Raw genomic sequence first — 21,761 nt, 5'->3', positions numbered from 1 at the left:
TGAGCTCGGACTTGAAAGCTTCAAGTTCCGCAAGTGCGAGAACCTCCGACGGCTCACACCCTTGCTACCGAACCGTAACCGGTCCCTACCCCGTGGCTTAGACGGGGCTAGACCAAAAATAACTTAGAGTTTACGAACAAAGGTTTTCTCGCTTTTGGAGATCCTTTAGAGTTCACCAACTCAAGTGAATTTCCCAATACCCAATGATTGGTATTTATAGGGAAATGTTCCCATGAATTCCCATCATCATTCAATGTGGGATAGTTGGTAAAAAGGCAAAAGTAAGATTTAATTTAATTCTAAATTAAATTAAAAAGCCATGAACAATAATCAAATGACAAGTGTCATCACACAAGAGAGAGTAGGTCGGAGGACCACCTTGACCTTGGAGAACAAGGCAAGGGGCTGCCCCAACTACCCCGGTCAGTAAAGGGTTGCTGCCCGGCCTTGGGCATCAAGGCCAGCCATGCTGCCAGCCTTGCGCCACAAGGCTAGGCCTACTATCCTTTGCCGCAAGCCCACGCCTACAGCAGCAGGCCCATGCGTCTACCGCAAGCAAGCAGCAGCAGCATAGGCCAAGCAGGAGCAGCGTGGCCCTAGCAGCAGCACGCAAGCGCCAGCCTTGCTGCTGGCCTTGCTAGGGAGGCCCAGCTAGGGCTGCCTTGGTGCGCAGGCCACTAGGCCACCCCAGCCAGCCCGCACGCAAGGTCAGCCTAGTTAAGCCTTGCGACGGTTATGGTGGCTTGGTGGATTTAGTGCTTGCGGCCCTAGTCATTTGCCTTCGATCCGATGCATGTCTAGGGCTCGTGCTATGCTTGTAATTTTAGCACGATACGTCATTTGATTATTTTCTCGTCTTTGTCGATTCCTAAAATCGACTCGACGCTCGACGCTCTAAGCTCGGAATCCGACGTCTTTGTTCGTAAAATCTCTATCGACTCATTTAATCCTTCGGATTAATTCGTCGCTTCGGTTCGGTTACACGATTGGGTGTGACCCGAAGGGGTTAGTCAAGAGCAAGCTGTAAGAAATTGTACATTAATATTACTGATCGGAAGCGGCCTCCAGCTAGGTGTTCCGATCACTTAACCTCACTGAATAATTAGCTTTCCTAATTAATTCCGAACCCTCTATCGGAATAATATACTTGTTCGAAGGACACCATTCCTATCACTTTGTATGACCTAGTCTTTCCTCAAGGATAGCCTTCTACATAAGGACACTAACTTGGGAGGTGTGCACACTTGGGTGAGTGTAGACACCTGATTGTGTCTCCCCAAAAACCAAACCCAGTGATGAGTACCTTTCATGTCTTTGATTTACAAGTTCGGTAAAGAGTTGAAGAGTCTCGTGAAGTTCCCTTAAGCCTTGACCATATCACTAACCTTTCCTAAAATGTTTTAATCCAAAATCATTTATTTTGTGTCTTTAAACTCAAAATCATTTATATCGTGACCTTAAAATCATTCATTGCATGTCCAAGTCATAAAAAGGTCCCAACCATATTATTTTGGTCCATAATCCCGTTCCAATTATTTCATAGTTGGATGGGTCTTGAAAAGAGCTGTCAACGATATATTATAAGCTCAAATCCGACTTAAAACGAATAAGTTATGGCCAAAATACTAAACCAAGCCCAAACCGGACCTAAGTCTACCTTACCTATGACCTAATGATCATGTGAGGATCCAAATACTTTAATCCCAATCCTAAACCAATAAGGATTCCTTAGGAGCTTCTAAAAGTCTCTAGAAGGTTCTTATTTATCCTTTTCGAAAAGATAAAGATCAAAAGAGTTCGAAGCCGAATAAAACTTCTCGTTTGATAGTCCTTATCCCGTTTAAACTAAAAGACGTCCGGATAAATTTCGTTAACCCAATTCTATTAGAAATCAAATTCCGTACAAATTATATTATCCTTTAAAACCAGCGCACAACGTCAGGACAAACGCACCGCGATGATCTCAACGCACCGCGATAGTCCCAACACACCGCGATGGTCTCAACGCATCGCGATGTTCCCAACGCACCGCGATGGTCACAAAGCACCGCGATGGTCCCATCACGGCGCGATATAGCCAGCGCGGCGCATCAAAGTAAGTTTTACTTCCATTTAAATTCTGATCTTTTTCTGATCGTCCAGACTCTCTTTTTTCCTTATAAATAGAAGTCGTTTTCCCCGTTTTCAAATCAGCTAGAACCATCAATGATAAGCTATAGTTAGCTATTACCACCTAGCTCCAATCATCATCAAACCATATCAATCATCCATGTTCATAGCCTAAACACATCCTTGATACAATACCTCATTCACGAGATTCGAATACTCCAAACCATACTCGACGTTGCCTTCGACCTCGACGTGAAAGGTTGATAGTTCTGAGGGTTTGGTCCCAAATCTATATTTCAAATCATATTTGATTTATTTACTTTATTGATTTAACTTTCTTGAAGTTACTAACGTGTGTATTGTTTTAATAGCAAAAAGGTTGAGGCATCAAAGTGAGTAATTCAATTATTTCTTTAATTATTCTTTTGATTTTGAAGTAGAAATCATGTTTACAATGTTATTTTAATTCCTAGTATCATGTTTAGTATGTTTTTATGATTTCTAGTATCATGTTTAGGATAACGCTTTGATTTTATTATTAGTGACATGCTAGGATTTGTTATTAATCCGTTTGGTATCATGCCTAGGATCTTACTAACGATGTTTTGATGATGTTGTTATGATGATGATTGTTATATTAATCATATGTTGCTTGATTATTCATGAATTATTGTTATTGCTTGATCATACTCCTTCTTGCAGGTTTAAAGGGAATTTGTACTTGAAATCACGCCTAATAAGATAATTAATAACTTGATTTTAGGTTTAATATGATTTTTAATTCAAGTGATCACCAATATTAGATTTGATTGTGCATTAATAATCAACCAACGTAGATTAAACAGGTTTAGGATTAATTTGATGTATGTATGTTGATCGAAAAACGCACATGAATATCATAAGAATTGATTAGAGGCCTATTTAGGGCGGGTTCAATCTCTTTTAGGTTAGATTCGAACCATCTTCCCCGAACATCCAGTCATGGTTCCGGACCACTATGGAGTTAGCGATCTCCGTGATCGTGAATGGGGTGTAACCTTCACACCCGTGAACGGTTTACAAGTTCCTAAAACTTGTTGGCGACTCTTTTATCTCTAGCTTCTTTTCCTTGAAACGCCGCCATGCCTAAAAGCATGAAGCACAGTAGGGCTCAATGATGTGAGTTGAAAAATAAGTCTAGCATATGCTCCCTCCATCTTTTTCTTAGATTTATTTCATGAGTTTGTTTACCCTTTTCCATTTTAATAAAATGAGCATTTTATTTCCTTGCATATGATCATTGCATTGCATTTCATTTCAAAAAAAAAAAATAAAAAAATTAAAAATAAAAAATCCATGCCGAGCTGAACACGAGGTATACCAATGATTTGAGGCACCCCTTGTAGCCATATTATATCACCTTCACCCTTTCAATTATATAATCCTATTTTTAATAATCCACTTTGAGCCTCGTCTAACGATTGACCTGTCTTTCTTCAACCCACATCTCCCTAACCTTGGGATGGGATGGTGTGCAACTTATGCAATCTTCAAAGCCAAGTACAAAATCTTGAGTGATTTTCCCAAAATTTCAAAAGTTCAAATAGAAATAAAAGTGTGCAAAAGGGCAAGTGTTCCAATGTCTTTGATATGAACACGTCTCGGATTGCGTCTCTTATCGAGTGCTCGGTACCGTGCCTGAGAAACATGAATGCCAAGTGAGTGATAGACCGCATGATCGGGATTGCCCACACTTATCCAAAGAAGAATCAAATTCAAATCTTCAATGCAAAAACAGAGAAAATAAGTTTAAAAGTGAGAAACCTCAAGCATATAAATACCAATGCAAGGTTGCACAACTTAGGGGCTTATTTTGGGTCTTGAGCCTTTATCCCTTATTCTTCGACCTTTAGCCTAACCCCGTTACAACCCTTGAAAGACCTCCTTGAGGTGTACACACACTTGTGCAAGGTTCGGCTAGAGCTACGTTCGGCCTGATTCCTAACGGATACGTAGGCAACCTCACATTGGGGTGCGGCCGTAATAAAAATGCATTCACTCATATTCACATTCATGCATGATCATATCAAGGGATCTCCAATGCTCATCCCTATCCATTTAGAGCTAGATTTGGGGGCTTGATCCCTTCATCATTAGCTTATCCAGCCTAAGAGTCACCATCATTTGGCTCTTCTCAAAATACTTTTCCACACCCTTAGCCTTTGCAGCCTAACCTTAGTGTCACTCTCACATACATCACAAATACATAGCCAAATAATCCTTCCCTTAGGAACCCTTTCTCATGAAATCTTGATACAACTTTGAAGCATGCCTTGTCATCTTAAAATCATTTATTATCACGATCATCATCACATCACAAAGTATGAGGTACTTAGCCTCCGCGCCTAAGTTACCCAAATACTTTCATCAATTGAGGAAGTCTAGGATGCTACAATCCTTGCACCATGAGATACAACATTAATACATACACTTGATTGAGCTCACTTAACATGCACCATCGCTCGATTCATTCTTTTCATCTTTTTCCTTTTGGGGAAGTTCAAAAACTTCGTTTTTCACCAACACTTTACCTTCATTCATTTTCACGTCTTTCCTTTCGGGAGAAAGTCGGTACCCTCCACAAAAATGACGGAAAATTTTTACTTTTCTGCTTGCGCGGTCACAATCACCGCACAATGCACACACGAGTCATGCACATTGAGTCATGTCGTGTCACCGCATTGAGTTGAGTCTGCACACACGAGTCATGCACCTTAAGCCATGTCGTGTTAAAACACATCGAGTCGATTTGAGTACATTGAGTTGAGTACACCAAACCTTGAGTCAACCTCAAGCCAACCAACTGTCAAGGTCCTTTGGCAAAATTTGACTTTTGTAGGGCTCAGGTACATCACCTATGCGGCAGTTTTTCCAAGATTCGATTGTCACTCTCAACTGATAATGTTTCCAAGAGTGGATTGTCACGCACCTTCTTCATTTGGCAATTTTTTCCAAAAATGGATTGTCTCAAGTCATCTCCTTTGGCAATTTTTCCGAGCTTGGATTGTCATACATCCTTTGGCAAATTCTTCCAAGATTGGATTGTCATTCACCGAGTTCACTATGGCAAAATTCCCAAAAAGGATTATCATGGGTCATTATTCAATATTTCGGCAAAGGTTCCCCGGCGTGGATTGTCATTCATTTCAGTAGTGGCAATTTTTCCAAAGCGGGTTGTCGTTTAGCTCGTCCGGCAAATGTTCCAAGACGCGGATTGTCACATAGTATTGACAAATTTTCCGAAGTGGATTGTCTTTCGAGAGTTATGTTCCAAGGCGTGGATTGTCGATCGTAGCAATATTTTCTATGACGGGTTGTTACGCAGCGTTGGCAACTTTTCCTAAGGTTGACTTTGGCAATATTTCCGAGATGTGGATTGTCGTTTCATTGTAGCAACATTTTCCTATGATGGATTATTACGTGGCATTGACAACTTTTCCTAAACCGGATTGTCGTTCATCATTCAAGATTTATGTTGGCAACTATACCTAAAGTGGATTGTCATCACCCCCAGATATGCGTTTCTTTCCCCTTAACTCCTTTATTTGTAGAACTGACGTTTTCTGCAAGTACCGGCGTTTAAAAAGGATGATTGAGGATCGCAGAACGTTCTGAATGGTCCAAAATCCAAATACCTTATTTCCAATCCTAAACCAATTAGGATTCCGTAGGAGCTTCTATAAGCCTCTAGAAGGTTCTAATTTATCCTTTTCAAAACCATAAAGATCAAAAGAGTTCCAAGCCGAATAAAACTTCTCGTTTGATAGTCCTTATCCCGTTCAAATTAAAAGACGTCCGGATAAATTTCGTAAACCCAATTCTATTAGAAATCAAATTTCGTACAAATTATATCATCCTATAAAACCAGCGCACAACGCAAGGACCAACGCGCCGCAATGATCTCAACGCACCGCGATGGTCTCAACGCACCGCGATGGTCTCAACGCACCACGATAGTCCCAACGCACCGCGATGGTCTCAACGCACCGCGATAGTCCCAACGCACCGCGATGGTCCCAACGCGACACGATATAGCCAGCGCGGAGCGTCAGAGTCAGTTTTACTTCCATTCAAATTCTGATCTTTTTCTGATCGTCCAAACTCTCTTTTTTCCTTATAAATAGAGGTCGTTTTCCCCGTTTTCAAATCAGCTAGAACCATCAATGATAAGCTACAATTAGCTATTACCACCTAGCTCCAATCATCATCAAACCTTAACAATCATCCATGATCTTATCCTAAATACATCCTTGATACAATACCTCATTCACGAGATTCGAATACTCCAAACCATACTCGACGTTGCCTTCGACCTCGACGTGAAAGGTTGATAGTTCTGAGGGTTTGGTCCCAAATCTATATTTCAATTCATATTTGATTTATTTACTTTATTGATTTAACTTTCTTGAAGTTACTAACATGTGTATTGTTTTAATAGCAAGAAGGTTGAGGCATCAAAGTGAGTAATTTAATTATTTCTTTAATTATTCTTTTGATTTTGAAGTAGAAATCATGTTTACAATGTTATTTTAATTCCTAGTATCATGTTTAGGATAAAGCTTTGATTTTATTATTAGTGACATGCTAGGATTTGTTATTAATCCGTTTGGTATCATGCCTAGGATCTTACTAACGATGTTTTGATGATGTTGTTATGATGATGATTGTTATATTAATCATATGTTGATTGATTATTCATGATTTATTGTTATTGCTTGATCACACCCCTTCTTGCAGGTTTAAAGGGAATTTGTACTTGAAATCACGCCTAATAAGATAATTAATAACTTGATTTTAGGTTTAATATGATTTTTAATTCCAGTGATCACCAATATTAGATTTGATTGTGCATTAATAATCAACCAACGTAGATTAAACAAGTTTAGGATTAATTTGATGTATGTATGTTAATTGAAAAGTGCACATGAATATCATAAGAATTGAGTAGAGGCCTATATAGGGCGGGTTCAATCTCTTTTAGGTTAGATTCGTACCATCATCCCTGAACATCCAGTCATGGTTCCGGACCACTATGGAGTTGGCGATCTCCGTGATCGTGAATGGGGTGTAACCTTCACACCCGTGAACGGTTTACAAGTTCCTAAAACTTGTTGGCGACTCTTTTATCTCTAGCTTATTTTCCTTAGAACGTCGCCATGCCTAAAAGCATGAACCACAGTAGGGCGCAATGATGTGAGTTGAAAAATTCCCTACAGTGAGGAATTGAGTTTTTGAAAAGAGGAATTGATTTTAAATAATCATTATTGTTGAATTATTGAGTTATTTGAAATTGTTTTGAGAATCTTGAGAATTGGTTTTGAATTATGAGTTTGGAATTATTGGATTAATTATTGGAATTTGGTTTTAAAAGCATGTTTGCTAATAAATTGAGTTTACTTATCTTGCACTTGAATGTACTTGGCATATTTTGCTAATTCGTATTTGTTTTGGTTTTGGTTCGCCCTGTTTATCTTAATGGTAAGCAGTGTTGACTATTTTCAGGTGGAGTCAATAATTGAGCATTTGGGAGTCCTGGGATATGCTTCACCTAGTTTTTAGGAATGTTGGTTTTGTTCTTTTTTTTAGTACTCATAACAATGGTTACTATTTCTATTAAGTATTAATAAAAGAAGAGTTTGAGTTTCCGCTGCAAAGTTTTTGTTTGGTTTAGTAGTTTTGAGTAGCCTTGCGTAATCATGCGGCGGTAATACTCCTAAGTCTATCTCTACAGTATAATTATACGTATTATACTAGTACGTATTTCCGTTGAGGGAGATTTGGGGGTGTTATAAAGTGGTATCAGTTTTCTGGTCTTAAAAAGATTAAAATGGGAAAAAAAATAAAAATTGTGGGTAGACTTAAGAGGGCATATAGGATAGAGTTCCGCATTTGTGTGTGAAGGTCAAAAGCATTATTTTTTTAAATAATAGCAATTTTCTTATTTGGAAAGATGATTGAGAAAAAAGATTCTCGAGTTCTCTACTGAGGCCTATAATGGGTACGACTCTCTGTCTAGGTAAGGCTCGCCTCGACGCTGTAGGTAACTTACCTGGGAGATGCGGGCTCGACCGTCTAATATCATGAATCAAGTACATTATTATTATTTTCGAAAACAAAAAGAATTGAAACTATTTGAAAGCTTGAGTTTGTATGATTGCTTGTGCATTAAAGTTGGTGTTACAACACCTTGGTCTATGGTCAAGTGGTCCGAAATTTTTGAGTTATTACCCATAGTTGGGTGATCTTGAGTTATACTTGGTTGATTGAGTTATGAATTGCTTATGCAAATGGATTTTTGAATTGAATTGCTTATGTGAATTGGCATTGAATTGATTATTTTGCATGTGTATGTGAAATGGATGGAAAGGATTGATGAAATGAGAAAGAACTACTTTAATTTGCATTATTTGAAAGGTGATGGAGTCAGTGTTAGTGAGTTTGTGACTGGCATAGTCACTTTGGCTTTAACCCTCTATGAGTAGTTGGAATCGGAAGTGTTTACCCAACCACGTTGGATGATTCTTTTAGCCTTAGCCCATTTGCCTAGAGTCTACAAATACAAACCTCTCTTTGACAAGTATGAGGATATGATCAAAGAGAATGGAATGTGGAATGAAAGACATCATCATGAAGGGAAGTGGTTAGCAACCATGTTTGGCTTCAAGAGAGACTTGCACTATGTTGAACGTGACTATGAGCCTAGGAGGAGAATTGTGAGAACACCAAACTTTCGAAGAATTCTACCTTGAAAGAACTTGACCAAATGTACCACTTGAATGCTCAACTACCCTTTGGGTATCGAAAGCGCCACAATGAGTTTGAGTCCTCCATTGATGAGTCCATACCACCTCTTGGGAGGAGAAAGAATTACCCTTCTCCTTCACCTACTCCAAGCTATGACACCTATGAACTTCCAAAGCGTCCAAGTCCAAAAGCCCATTTTTCGTATTGCCAAAAGGCCCAGAAATCTTAACCGAGAAATTGATCCAAAATCACCAAGTCCAGAATACCATCAATCTTCACCAAAAGTTCAACAAAAGCCCAATGCTTCTTCAAAGCCAACTTGTGGTTGTGCTAGTCCACACAAAAGCCCAAACTACAGTTCAAATTCAAGTTCAGGCCATACTCCAAGTTACAGTGGATATAATCCAACTATCATGACTGACCCAAATGATAAGGGGAAGGCTAAGCAAGATGATCCTGACTATGATCCCAATGAGGATGACTATTCTGAGAGTGTTGCATGAATGATTGAACTATGCTATGTTTATTGCTTTTAATAATTGCCTTAGATGGCAAAGTTGTACTTTCAATTTGATTATTAATGAAATAAAGTTATTTTTATTGAATTTTTCTTATGTTATTGAGTGAATTGAATGCTTATATGAGTAGAACTTGTTTTAATTTTCAAAGTATGGTACATATACCCAGAAATTATGTCTGCAAGAATGAGAAACCAAATGGGAAATAGGCGCACTGGTTCCAAAGTAGAGAAGGTCCTTAGAAAGTTAACAAATATCACTGAAAACATCACGAAAGTGATGAACCAAGGAAACCATCATTCTGACCTTGACTCTTACAGTGAAGTTTTTAAGAGAGTTGCTGCAGCCAAACCACCTGTTTACTTGGGAAAAGAGGACCCAGCCAGTCTTGAAAACTAGATTAGGGAGTGTGACAAGTTGTTTGAGGCTATCAATTGCCTAAGTGAGTTGAGGGTGAACAATGGAGTTTATTATCTAAGGGAGGAAGCTGACTTATGGTGGGCCAAAAGAAAAGATGAGTGGTTGAAGAAACCAAACTTTGGGTGGGATGAGTTTAAGGAAGCTTTGAGGGAGAAGTTTTACCCTTCCGACCTGAGAAAGTAGAAATGTATGGAGTTTACCAACCTAAGAATGGGGAACATGTCTATCAATGAATACTACAACAAGTTCATTGAGTTGATAAGATTTGCCCCGGAAGTAGTTCCCACTAAAACCATCGAAGCTCAGAGATTTGAGCAAGGCCTGACCTTGACCCTCCAAGGGAAGCTAGGGGGAGTTACTTTTGAGACCCTAGATGAAGTCTATGGGTGTGCAGCCCACTTGTCTGGGATTAAGGGGAGAGAGATGGAGCATCCTGGAGAGAAAAGGAAGAACCTTGACTCTTTTCACGGGGGTGAAAAGAGGCATAAGCCCAACGGTAACCACAAAGGGAATTCTGGAGATAGGAGGGACAATAAATGGAACTTTAGGAAAGGGAATGGAGGCCAATTGGCCAATTCTAGAGGGAATGGAAACCAAAGGAGTGAGAAGCCCAAGAGAAAGTATCTATGTAAGCGATGTGAGAAAGACCACCCTGGGAAGGACTGTGAGGGGAACCCAGTGACTTGTCGTTACTTCCAGAAGTTGGGACACCGTGAGTATGAGTGTTTCAAGAAAAAGGCTGACGTCAAGTCAGGAAAAGTGAAAGAGTCTAGTACTCCTAGTAAACCATCCCAGCCTAGTGGATCTACACCCAAGGTTGGATCTAGTAGCGGTGCGGGAGGTGCCCCAAAGGGTCGTGTATTCGTGATGAACAACCGTGAGGATGAAACTTCTAATGATGTGGTAATTGGTGTTTTCCTCATAAGTTCTTTGTCTGTGAAAGTTTTGTTTGATTCGGGTGCATCCCATTCTTTTATTTCTAAGATAGTAGTTGAAAGTCTTGGGTTAGTGAGTCTTGAGTCAGTTTCTCTAGATGTGTCTATTCCGTCTGGGGAAGTGAGAAATTGTTCCAAGTTGTTTAGGAGTGTACCTCTTTCCATTTCTGGGGTAGAATTTCCGTCGGATTTGATCGATTTCGATTTGAAGGATCTCGATGTGATTCTAGGTATGGATTGGTTGGGAAAGTATGAAGCCAAGTTTGACTGTGCAGCTGAAAGGTTACTTTGAATAGCCCAAGTAAGACTAGAGTGACATACAGAAAGGAAAGGAAGAGTTCGGGATTGAGAATTATTTCTGCAATGCAACTACAAAAGTTTGTTAAGAATGGTTATCCTCTGTTTATGTGTAGTGTTCAAGAAGTTGGAAGTGAGGAATAGAAGAGTAATGAAAGTATTCCTGTTATAGAAGAGTTTCCTGATGTATTTCCAGATGAGATTCCTAGTATGCCACCAGTGAGGGATGTGGAGTTCACTATCGACCTAGTGCCTGGTACTGGACCTATTTCTACGGCTCCATATAGAGGCCTCCAGCTGAGATGAAAGAGTTGAAGACTCAGTTGGATGATTTGTTGGAGAAAGGTTACATTCGACCTAGTTCCTCACCAGAACTCCAGTGTTGTTTGTAAAGAAAAAGAATGGAAGTATGAGATTGTGTATTGATTATAGAGAGTTGAATAAGGTTACAGTGAAGAACAAGTATCCATTACCAAGGATCAATGATTTGTTTGACCAGCTGAAAGGGGTTGGAGTGTTTTCGAAGATAGATTTGAGGTCAGGTTATCACCAGTTGAGGATTAAAGAGCAAGATATTTCAAAGAGTGCTTTCAGGACCCGTTATGGTCACTATGAGTTCACAGTTATGCCGTTTGGTTTGACCAATGCACCAGCAGTGTTCATGGATTTGATGCATAGGATTTTCATGCCATACTTGGATAAGTTTGTAGTGGTGTTTATTGATGATATTTTGATTTATTCAAAGGATAAAGAGGAGCATGAGGAGCATTTGAGACAAGTGTTGTTACTTTTGAGGGAGCATCAGTTGTATGCTAAGTTGTCCAAGTGTGGATTTTGGTTGGAAAAAGTGGCATTCTTGGGCCATGTGATTTCTAAGGAAGGAGTTTCAGTCGATCCAGCACAGATTCGAGCTGTCAGTGAATGGCCAACCCCAAAGAATGTGTCGGATGTAAGGAGTTTCTTGGGTTTGGCAGGCTATTACATAAGGTTTGTGAAAGACTTTTCAAGGATTTCGAGGCCCATGACAAGTTTGATGAAAAAGGAGCATAAGTTTTCATGGACGCAGGAATGTGAAGAGGCGTTTCAGACCTTGACAGAAAGGTTAACCACAGCATCTGTGCTGGCTTTGCCTGATGGAAGCAATCTATATGAAGTGTATAGTGATGCATCGAAGTTTGGATTGGGTTGTGTTTTAATGCAGAGTCGAAGAGTGATTGTGTATGCTTCAAGGCAGCTGAAACCACACGAAGTGAATTACCCAACCCATGATTTGGAGTTAGCTGCAATTGTGTTTGCTTTGAAGATTTGGAGGCATTATTTGTATGGGGTGACTTGTAAGATTTTCACGGATCATAAGAGTTTGAAGTATATTTTTACTCAAAGGCATCTGAATGGAAGGCAGAGGAGATGGTTGGAATTTCTTAGTGATTATGAACTGGACATTCAATATCATGAAGGAAAAGCTAATGTTGTGGCAGATGCTTTGAGTAGGAAGTCAAAACATTCAATGAATGTAATGGTAGTACCAGATCAGTTGTGTGTGGAGTTTTAGAAAATGAATTTAGAGGTGATGGAACATGGAGAAGTGACTAGGATGTTGAATGCATTTGTGATTCAACCATACATTTATGATGAGATAAGGGAAAGTAAACTGGAGGATGAGAAGTTGAAGGCAATAAAGAAAAAGATCGATGAAGGACAGGTGTTGGATTTCACCATTGATGATGAAGGGAGTATTCGTTTTAAGGGAAGATGGTGTGTGCCACAGAGTCATGGAGATTTGAAACAAAGGCTAATGGAAGAAGCCCATAATTCTCCTTATTCAATGCATCTTAGAGGGGATAAATTGTATAAGGACATGAAGAAGACGTTTTGGTGGCCCAATACGAAGAGAGATGTAGCTGAATTTGTGGCAAAGTGTTTGACATGCCGGAAAGTGAAGATTGAGCATCGTAGGCCCCAAGGAAAGGTCCAATCCTTGGAAGTGCCGAGTTGGAAGTGGGATTCGATTTCTATGGATTTTGTTGGAGCATTGCCTAAGACAAAGGCGGGAAATGACACTATTTGGGTAATAGTGGACAGGTTGACGAAGTCAGCAGCATTTATACCCATGAGAAGTACTTAGATTATGGATCAGTTAGGGAAAGCTTATGTGAAGTTTGTGGTGATGTACCATGGGGTACCCCACGGACATCATTTCGGATAGAGATTCAAGATTTCTGTCTAACTTTTGGCAAAGTTTGCAAAAGGCGATGAGAACGAAGTTGCTAATGAGCACAGCATTTCATCCTGCCACGGATGGGCAGACTGAGAGAACAATTCAGACATTAGAAGATATGTTGAGAGCGTGTGTGATGGAGTATCAAGGGTCTTGGGAAGACCACTTGGATTTGATCGAGTTTTCCTACAACAACAGTTATCATGCAAGCATTGGAATGGCACCGTTTGAAGCTTTATATGGTCGGAAGTGTAGAAGCCCAGTTTGTTGGAATGATATAAGTAAGACAATGGTACATGAGCCTGAGATGATTGAGGATATGGTGAAACAAGTGAAGTTGATCCAAGAGAAGATAAAGGCAACCCAAGATAGACAGAAAAGTTATGCTGATTTGAAAAGAAGGGATAACGAAGAATATGAAGTGGGAGAGAAAGTGTTGTTAAAGATTTCACCCATGAAAGGGGTGATAAGGTTCGGGAAGAAAGGGAAGCTAAGCCTAAAGTACATAGGGCCATATGAGATCATCCAGAAAGTAGGGAAAGTTGCATATAATTTGGATTTGCCCCATGAGCTGGAAAGGGTTCACAATGTGTTCCATGTGAGTCTAATTCGAACGTATGTACCTGATGTGACACATGTGTGACAGGATAAAGTCGTATCTCTTAATCAAAAGAATTACCTAAGTCCTCTAACTAAAGCAGATAGGGAAGTAGGGTCGAATCCACAGGGAAACAAGTCTTTCTATTCCTAATTAATTATTATAATCTAAATTATCAAAGAGCAAAAAGGGTTTATGTGAATTATTCTAAGGGTAAAATCAATAATAAAAAGCCTAGGGTAGCAGGTTCACCAATAACTAATACTCCAGGATAAAACATAACAATCAACAATTAATATTGCACATATAACATGATTAACAGGCTCTCGCATTTATTAATCAACATAGATCTAACAGGCTCTCGCAATTTACTAGATCTAAGTTCCTATTGAAAATAGCCTTTAATATCAAATTAACATTTGCTCGATTCATTAATTCAATATTGCTATACTTTTACAATCAAATCACATCTGCTCGATTCATAATCCAATTGTAAAGAATTAAAACAATTCAATAAGAAATTATCATGCAATATCAAAAATTAACCAAAACAATTCTTCCCTTCATATTAATTATGGATCCCCCAAGAACCCTAGAATTAAACTACTCACACATAATTAAATCTAAACTAATCAAAGCATATATGGAAGACATGATTAAAATCAAAACACAAATTAACAAAGCAATTATAATCAAAGCAATAAATAAAGCGATAAAAGGCGCGAGAAATAATACCGAATGAAGGAAATATGAAATTGCACTAAAAGGGGAAAACTTGAGTTCAACAATAATCTCTTTCTAAAATCTCTCTAAAAGCTTAAGAATGAAAGTTGTAATCTAAAAAAAACGTCCCTAATAAAGCTTACAAAAGAGTTTAAATACTCAACCAAAAATTAACTCAAAACATGATTCCTAAATGCCCCTGGAGAAACCCACGCCCGATCGGGCGAAGGGCCGCCCAATCGGGCCCGCCTTTTTCTTCACACCGCCTTTCTGGCCATCCGCCCAATCGGGCCCGGTCTTTTTCTTAGGCCGAGTCTTCTTTTCTTCTTTTCTTTTGGGCTTTAATTACTTGTGGTCCAAATCCTCTTCCTTGGTCCATTACTTGGACCAATTCCACGAACCAAGCCCTTAGTCACCGAAATAATCGGTCTTGGGCTACAAATGACGGTCATGAATGTGATCATAGCTTCGATATCTCGTAGTGGCCAGAAAACCATAGAAATCACCAAAAAATCGGGGAAATTCCTACAAAACAAATGCCAAATCTACAAAACACTCGAAACCACACATTAGTACTAAAAATAGCCCCGAAGAGCTCAAATATGCATAAAAATGATCGTGGGATGGGGGATAAAATAGTATATAAAACACATATATCAAACTCCCCCAAGCAAAACCTTTGCTTGTCCCTAAGCAAAGCAATGAATCAAACAAATCAAAACTTCACCCCAAATCAAATTCAAAATCCATAATACAACTCAAAGCCAATCCAACAAACATGCATCATAATCAATCACTCAAATCCATCCAATTACCAATCTTCCCTAACAATTGTCAAAAGCAAACCACAAGAGCATATAGAATTCAAGACTAGTGCTCACACACTCAACTCTCATTTATGTGGCGAGTAAAAAATGTACTCGATCGCTGTCCATCCCAACCCCTTTATATGTGAACAATGCCCTCCCAACTCACGTACTCGTGTGTTTAAAAGACATTCACTCAACCTGGTAGTCGACTCGGAATATATCAAATCATTCTTTGCATTGATAAACAACTACTTTCACATTCACACAACTCTATGCACAAAGGTCGGAAAGTCTTCAAAGCTTGTAATGTAAGGCTTAGGTAAAGGGTAAGATAATATTTGGGAAAATGTGAGAGCTAAGCCATGCTTAAGGGAGCCAAATTCCTAATAAAACCAAGGTCAAAAATAAATAATGACCAAATCATCTCCAACTCACTCAACTTCCACAAAATATTCACCAAACAACCAATCCAATATTTCACAAAATTTTTCAACACTTACAATAAATCACTCATACAAATACGACTTTATAGAACTTGAGTGAAACAAACAAACTTTGAATTTTTTTTTTCTTTGCAACTTGGAATTTTTTCCTTTTGAATTTTTTTCTCTTTTTTTTTTTCTTGAGCAACCTTCAATTAGAACACTTGAACATTGAAACAATTTTTTTTCTTTTGCTCTTTTTTTTTCTTTCTTTTTATCCCACATTGGAATTTTCAACTTTTGAACACCTTTTCAAATTTTTTCCAATCACAATATCAAAAGAACAAATTACTCCTCATATTCACCCACATTGTGCAAATGATGAGCACACTACAACTCCCTCACCTCACTAACTAATAGCTCCCCCAAGCCAAGCTTGGGACTAGTAACCAATGGGGCAAAATAGGCTTGTAATGTGGCTAAAGAAACAATGAAAAGTCAAGGCAACAACATGGGTAGCAAGAAGGGAACAAATGTATCTATATCGTCCGAAGGCCACCTAAAAGAACAAATGCCTTCGTCCTCCTCATTGTGCATAATAGTGAATCATATAAACGTTACTAATAGTTAAAAACCAATACTCAACTTCATTGATATACCAGGAACTAACACACATTCCTTACCAAATCAACTAGTCAAGCACTATATTCACAAGTAGTTGGGCAAAATTGACGCATGATAAAATCTCAAGGCAATCAAACATCAAATCATGACCAACTAATCCACAATGTTCATCATCAATAACCAAGAGTCAAAACAATTTTCATCAAGGGGCACAGGGAAACATGATTCATCTTTTCATTGGAACGTATTTTTGCTTTTTTTTTTTTTTGTTTATTTTAAAGGCATTAAATCTAACCTAAGAAAACAATAGAATAGAGAAGAGAGAAAGAATACCATATATACAAAATCATCTCCCCCCAAGCCAAATCAAGCAATGCCCTCATTGACTTGAGAGTGTAGCTACAAAAAGCTACTCCTCATCATCATCCTCATCCATCCTAGCATAGCCACTTCCACCTCCGTGGCTAGAACCGGCACCTCCTTGGCCCGAACTACCTGCAAAATAGTTAGGATCCACATTCCCACCTATCCCACCGAAAGGAACATCGGCCCCATAACCATGGACGGAAGAATAGTCCACATAAGTACCATAAGCACCGGGGGTAGTGTATCCTCCTTGAGGATATTGAAACCAATCGGGGACCATAGCCTCGGGGGGAATAGCCCCTCGGCGTGCATAATCATCATACATGGGGTATAAACCTCTCCCTAGGTTTCGCTCAACATAGCCAACCCTCCTATCAAGAGACCCACCCTAGTGTTAAGGGATTGGACCATTCCCTCTACCCTTCCTTGCCCCATCTCGATCCTATCAAGTTGGCTCCTAAAAGCCGAAAAGTTATAAGGTGCATTAGGATCTATGTTATAGTCATGAGAAGAGGAGGGGATGTCCTGCATGTAAGGTTGAGGTTGGGGTGGAAATTGAGGTTGTGGTTGAGGTGGGAATTGTGGTGGAGGTTGAGGAGCTTCTTGAGCTTCTCCATCATTGCCTAACACAAAAGTGTAGGTGGTCTTACCCCTATCAAACTTAGTCAAAGCGGGGTTAGGCAATTTGAAGGCTTGTTCTTTCTTACCCGACTCTCTATGAATAATCCACCACATCTCATTCGGCCGACTCACGCTATGGGTAGGTTGGATCCAATTAAGCCCTCCTAAATAGCTAAGGTCCATCAATGTAGGGCCGTTCATCCTCCTATGGTCATTAGGCTCAAAACCCATCAATTTAACCGCAATGTGGGTTACTAACCCACCAAAATAGATAGGGGTTCTAGCCCTCAAGGTCTCGGATGCCCTAGCACTACGTTGGAAGTGTTGGGCCATCTTAAGTGGGATGTTTAGCTTCCCACACTCGGAATGCAATTAGGAGGCTAAAAGTTCTAGTTCGTCCCTCCTAACATTAGCCGGTTCATGCCTTCCAAAGATGGTGAGGCCTACAACTCTTTGCCAAAACTTTGGCACGGGATGGTGAATGATGGTGCCTTTGGCATGTTGGAGGTTTCCCAAAACCTCCCCCGTGAGGGCCAAATAAACCTCGGCACAAAAATCCCTAGGTGGATCGGATGGTCTATCGGATTTCAAATCAAAAATTTTACCAAAATCTTTCAAAGATAATCTCACATCATTATTAAGCAAGCGAAATTGAACATGATACACATTTGAGTTCGATTTTATTAAGTTAAAATTAGAGATAAATTCTACTGTTAGATAATCATAAGTGTCTCTATGCATATTGAAAAAGCTAGACATGCCAATTCCTTTGAACAATTTTTCCACTTGTTTATCAATACCCAAACGAATTAAAGTAGGATGATGAACAAAGCAAGTAACAATTACCTGCTGTGAGACGAGGTTGAGCATCCTCTCCTTTTGCTCTTGGCTTGTGACCACCACCTCCTTCCATCCCGGAATTTGAAGTTCCGGGTCGACCATTGGTGTTGGTTGTTGCCTTGATTGTTCTCCTCTTTGTCCCCTTGATCTCTTGGAAGCCATTTGGGTGATGTTTCTTGGAGAACTTGAGATTTTCTCTCTCTAGGGTTTCCTAAAAGTATGAGAAAACAAAGAGAAATTGGGTTGGAAATATAGAGGAAGGTGAGAGGATCAAGAATATGGTAAGAAATTTGAGTTTTGATGAGAGAATTGGAGAAGATCTTAATTGGAAGATGTAGTTAAAGGTTTGAAAATGGAGTTTAGAGAGAGAAAGTGAGGGTGAAAGAGATGAAAGAAAGAAAAAAGTGAAAGAAAGAGAAGGAGAAAAGAAAAAGAAGAAGGTCCGGGCGATCTCCGCCCGATCGGGCGCGAACCCAGCCTTTGGTTTCATCTCGATGGCTCGCCCGATCGGGCGAGCTTCGCCCGGGAAATCTTTTGAGTTAGCTCGATTTCTCCAAAAATGTGCCCGATCGGGCGAGCTTTCTTCATCTGCTTGCGCGCCCGGTCGGGCGAATTAACAGCTCGATCTTCATTGAGTTACGCGCCCGGTCAGGCAGCTTCGCCCGATCGGGCTAGAAAAAGCCCGTTTTTAGCCTTGCTTGCGCGCCCGATCGGGCGAGCTCCGCCCGATCGGGCCACTGCCCAGTTCGGGACTATAGTCCTCTTCAACTTTTCTCTTTAAATCTCCCTACTTGATGGCTCAAAACCTGCACAACTCACTTCACATATGTAAAATTTGCACTCTCCTCACCTCACTAAGAAGAAATAAAATAAATCTAGTCTAAAAAGCATAAAATACGGGTTGCCTCCCACGAAGCGTTGGTTTATAAAGGTCCCGCACGACCTTTGTAACTTATCACTAAGATGAGAGTGGGGTTAGGTGGATTTCCTCCACCACTCCAACGGTAGCTCTTTCATGATACACCTTCAATCGTTGACCATTGACCTTGAATTCTTCACCCTTTTTGTTTACTAGCTCAACCGAACCAAATTTATTCACCTTAGTGACAGTAAAGGGACCCGACCACCTAGACTTTAGCTTTCCTAGGAAGAGCTTTAGTTTAGAGTTAAAGAGTAGAACCTTGTCTCCCGGTGCGAACTCTCTTGGTAGGATTTTCTTGTCGTGCCACTTCTTAGTTTTCTCCTTGTAAATTCGCGCACTGTCATATGCCGACAATCTAAACTCATCCAACTCATTGAGTTGGAGAAGTCTTTTCTCACCTGCAACTTTAAAATCCATATTAAGCTCCTTGATTGCCCAAAAAGCTTTATACTCCAACTCCACGGGAAGATGACATGCCTTACCGTACACTAGTCTATAAGGAGAGGTACCAATTGGTGTTTTGAATGCGGTCCGATATGCCCAAAGTGTATCATCTAGCTTCATACTCCAATCCTTCCTTGACTTAGCTACCACTTTCTCTAGAATCGACTTGATTTCTTGATTGGAGACCTCAACTTGACCACTTGTTTGAGGATGATAACTAAGTCCGGTCCTATGGTAGACTTCATACTTCTTTAGAAGGTTGTCCAATTGTCTTTCATGGAAGTGAGAACCTCCATCACTAATGATAGCTCGTGGGACACCAAACCTTGGAAATATGGTCTTCTTGAAAAGCTTCATGACCACCTTGGCATCATTTGTTGGTGAAGCAATGGCCTCGACCCATTTGGACACATAATCAACGGCCACGAGTATGTAACAATTCCCATTGGAAGACGAAAATGGTCCCATATAGTCAATACCCCAAACATCAAAAATTTCAACTTCGAGAATCCCAGTTTGGGGCATCTCGTGCCTTCTCGAAATATTGCCGGTCCTCTAGCAAGAATCACAAGACATGATGAATAACCGCGCATCCTTGAACATAGTAGGCCAAAAGAAGCCTGACTCATTAAGCTTGGCTATGGTTTTAGAAGGGCCATGATGCCCACCATATGGAGAGTTGTGGCAACGTTATAGGATGCCATTCACTTCCCATTCGGGGACACACCTGCGAAATAGTCCATCTGCACACTCACGAAACAAAAAAGGATCATCCCAAAAATAATATTTAACATCATGGAGAAACCTTTTCTTTTGTTGATAGGACATATCCGGAGGTAGTATACCACCCACCAAATAATTGGCATAATCGGCATATCAAGGTCCTTGTGACACAACTACAAGGAGATTATCGTCAGGAAGTGAATCATCAATAGGTGTAGAGTCCTTACCTCCATCATACCTGATCCTAGACAAGTGGTCTGCAAATACATTCTCTGCTCCCTTTTTATCTCTAATTTCAATGTCGAAGTCTTGGAGCGAGAGCACCCAACGAAGAAGTCTAGGCTTGGTCTCTGCCTTGGCAATGAGATACTTCAATGCTGCATGGTCAGTAAAAACAATAATTTTAGAACCAACCAAATATGATCTAAATTTCTCTAAAGCATAAATCACAGCAAGAAACTCCTTCTCTGTGGTGGCATAGTTGACTTGAGTCTCATCTAAAGTTTTACTCGCAGAATAAATAGCGTGCAAAACTTTGTTCTTTCTTTGGCCTAGCACGGCGCCTACTGCATAGTCACTAGCGTCACACATGATCTCGAATGGAAGGTTCCAATCGGGAGCACATATGATAGGAGCCGATATTAAGGCTTGCTTGATCCTGTTAAAAGACTCAAGACACTCGTCAGTAAAATCAAATGGAGCATCCTTAAGTAGAAGTTGGGTTAGTGGTTTGGCAATTTTAAAATCCTTGATGAAACGGCGATAAAACCCCGCATGACCAAGGAAACTCCTTACCCCTTTAACATTCACTGGTGGGGGTAATTGTTCAATCACTTCTACCTTTGCTTTGTCTACCTGTATACCTTGGTCAGAAACAATGTGACCCAATACTACACCTTGTGTCACCATAAAGTGACACTTTTCCCAATTTAAGACCAAGTTGCATTCTTCACACCTTTTCAAAACTTTAGCGAGGTTAGCTAGGCAATTATCAAATGAAGATCTATACACACTAAAATCATCCATAAAGACTTCCATAATAGACTCTATGAATTTAGAAAAAATGCTCATCATACAACGCTGAAAAGCGGCAGGTGCATTACATAGTCCAAAGGGCATCCTACGATAAGCAAAAGTACCATAAGGACATGTAAATGTGGTTTTCTCCTGATCGTCAGGCTGAATTGGGATTTGAAAGAATCCTGAATACCCATCCAAATAACAGAAAAATTTATGGTTAGCCAATCTTTCCAACATTTGATCAATAAAGGGAAGGGGAAAGTGATCCTTTTTAGTGGCGGTATTTAATCTACGATAATCAATGCACATCCGCCATCCTGTTACAGTTCTAGTGGGAATTAATTCATTTTTATCATTCTTTATTACTGT

This window comes from Chenopodium album, chromosome 20 (genome assembly GCF_948465745.1).
Source record: "Chenopodium album chromosome 20, dcCheAlbu1.1, whole genome shotgun sequence".
In the NCBI taxonomy this organism is placed as follows: Eukaryota; Viridiplantae; Streptophyta; class Magnoliopsida; order Caryophyllales; family Amaranthaceae; genus Chenopodium; species Chenopodium album.
This window is presented reverse-complemented; position numbering follows the sequence as displayed.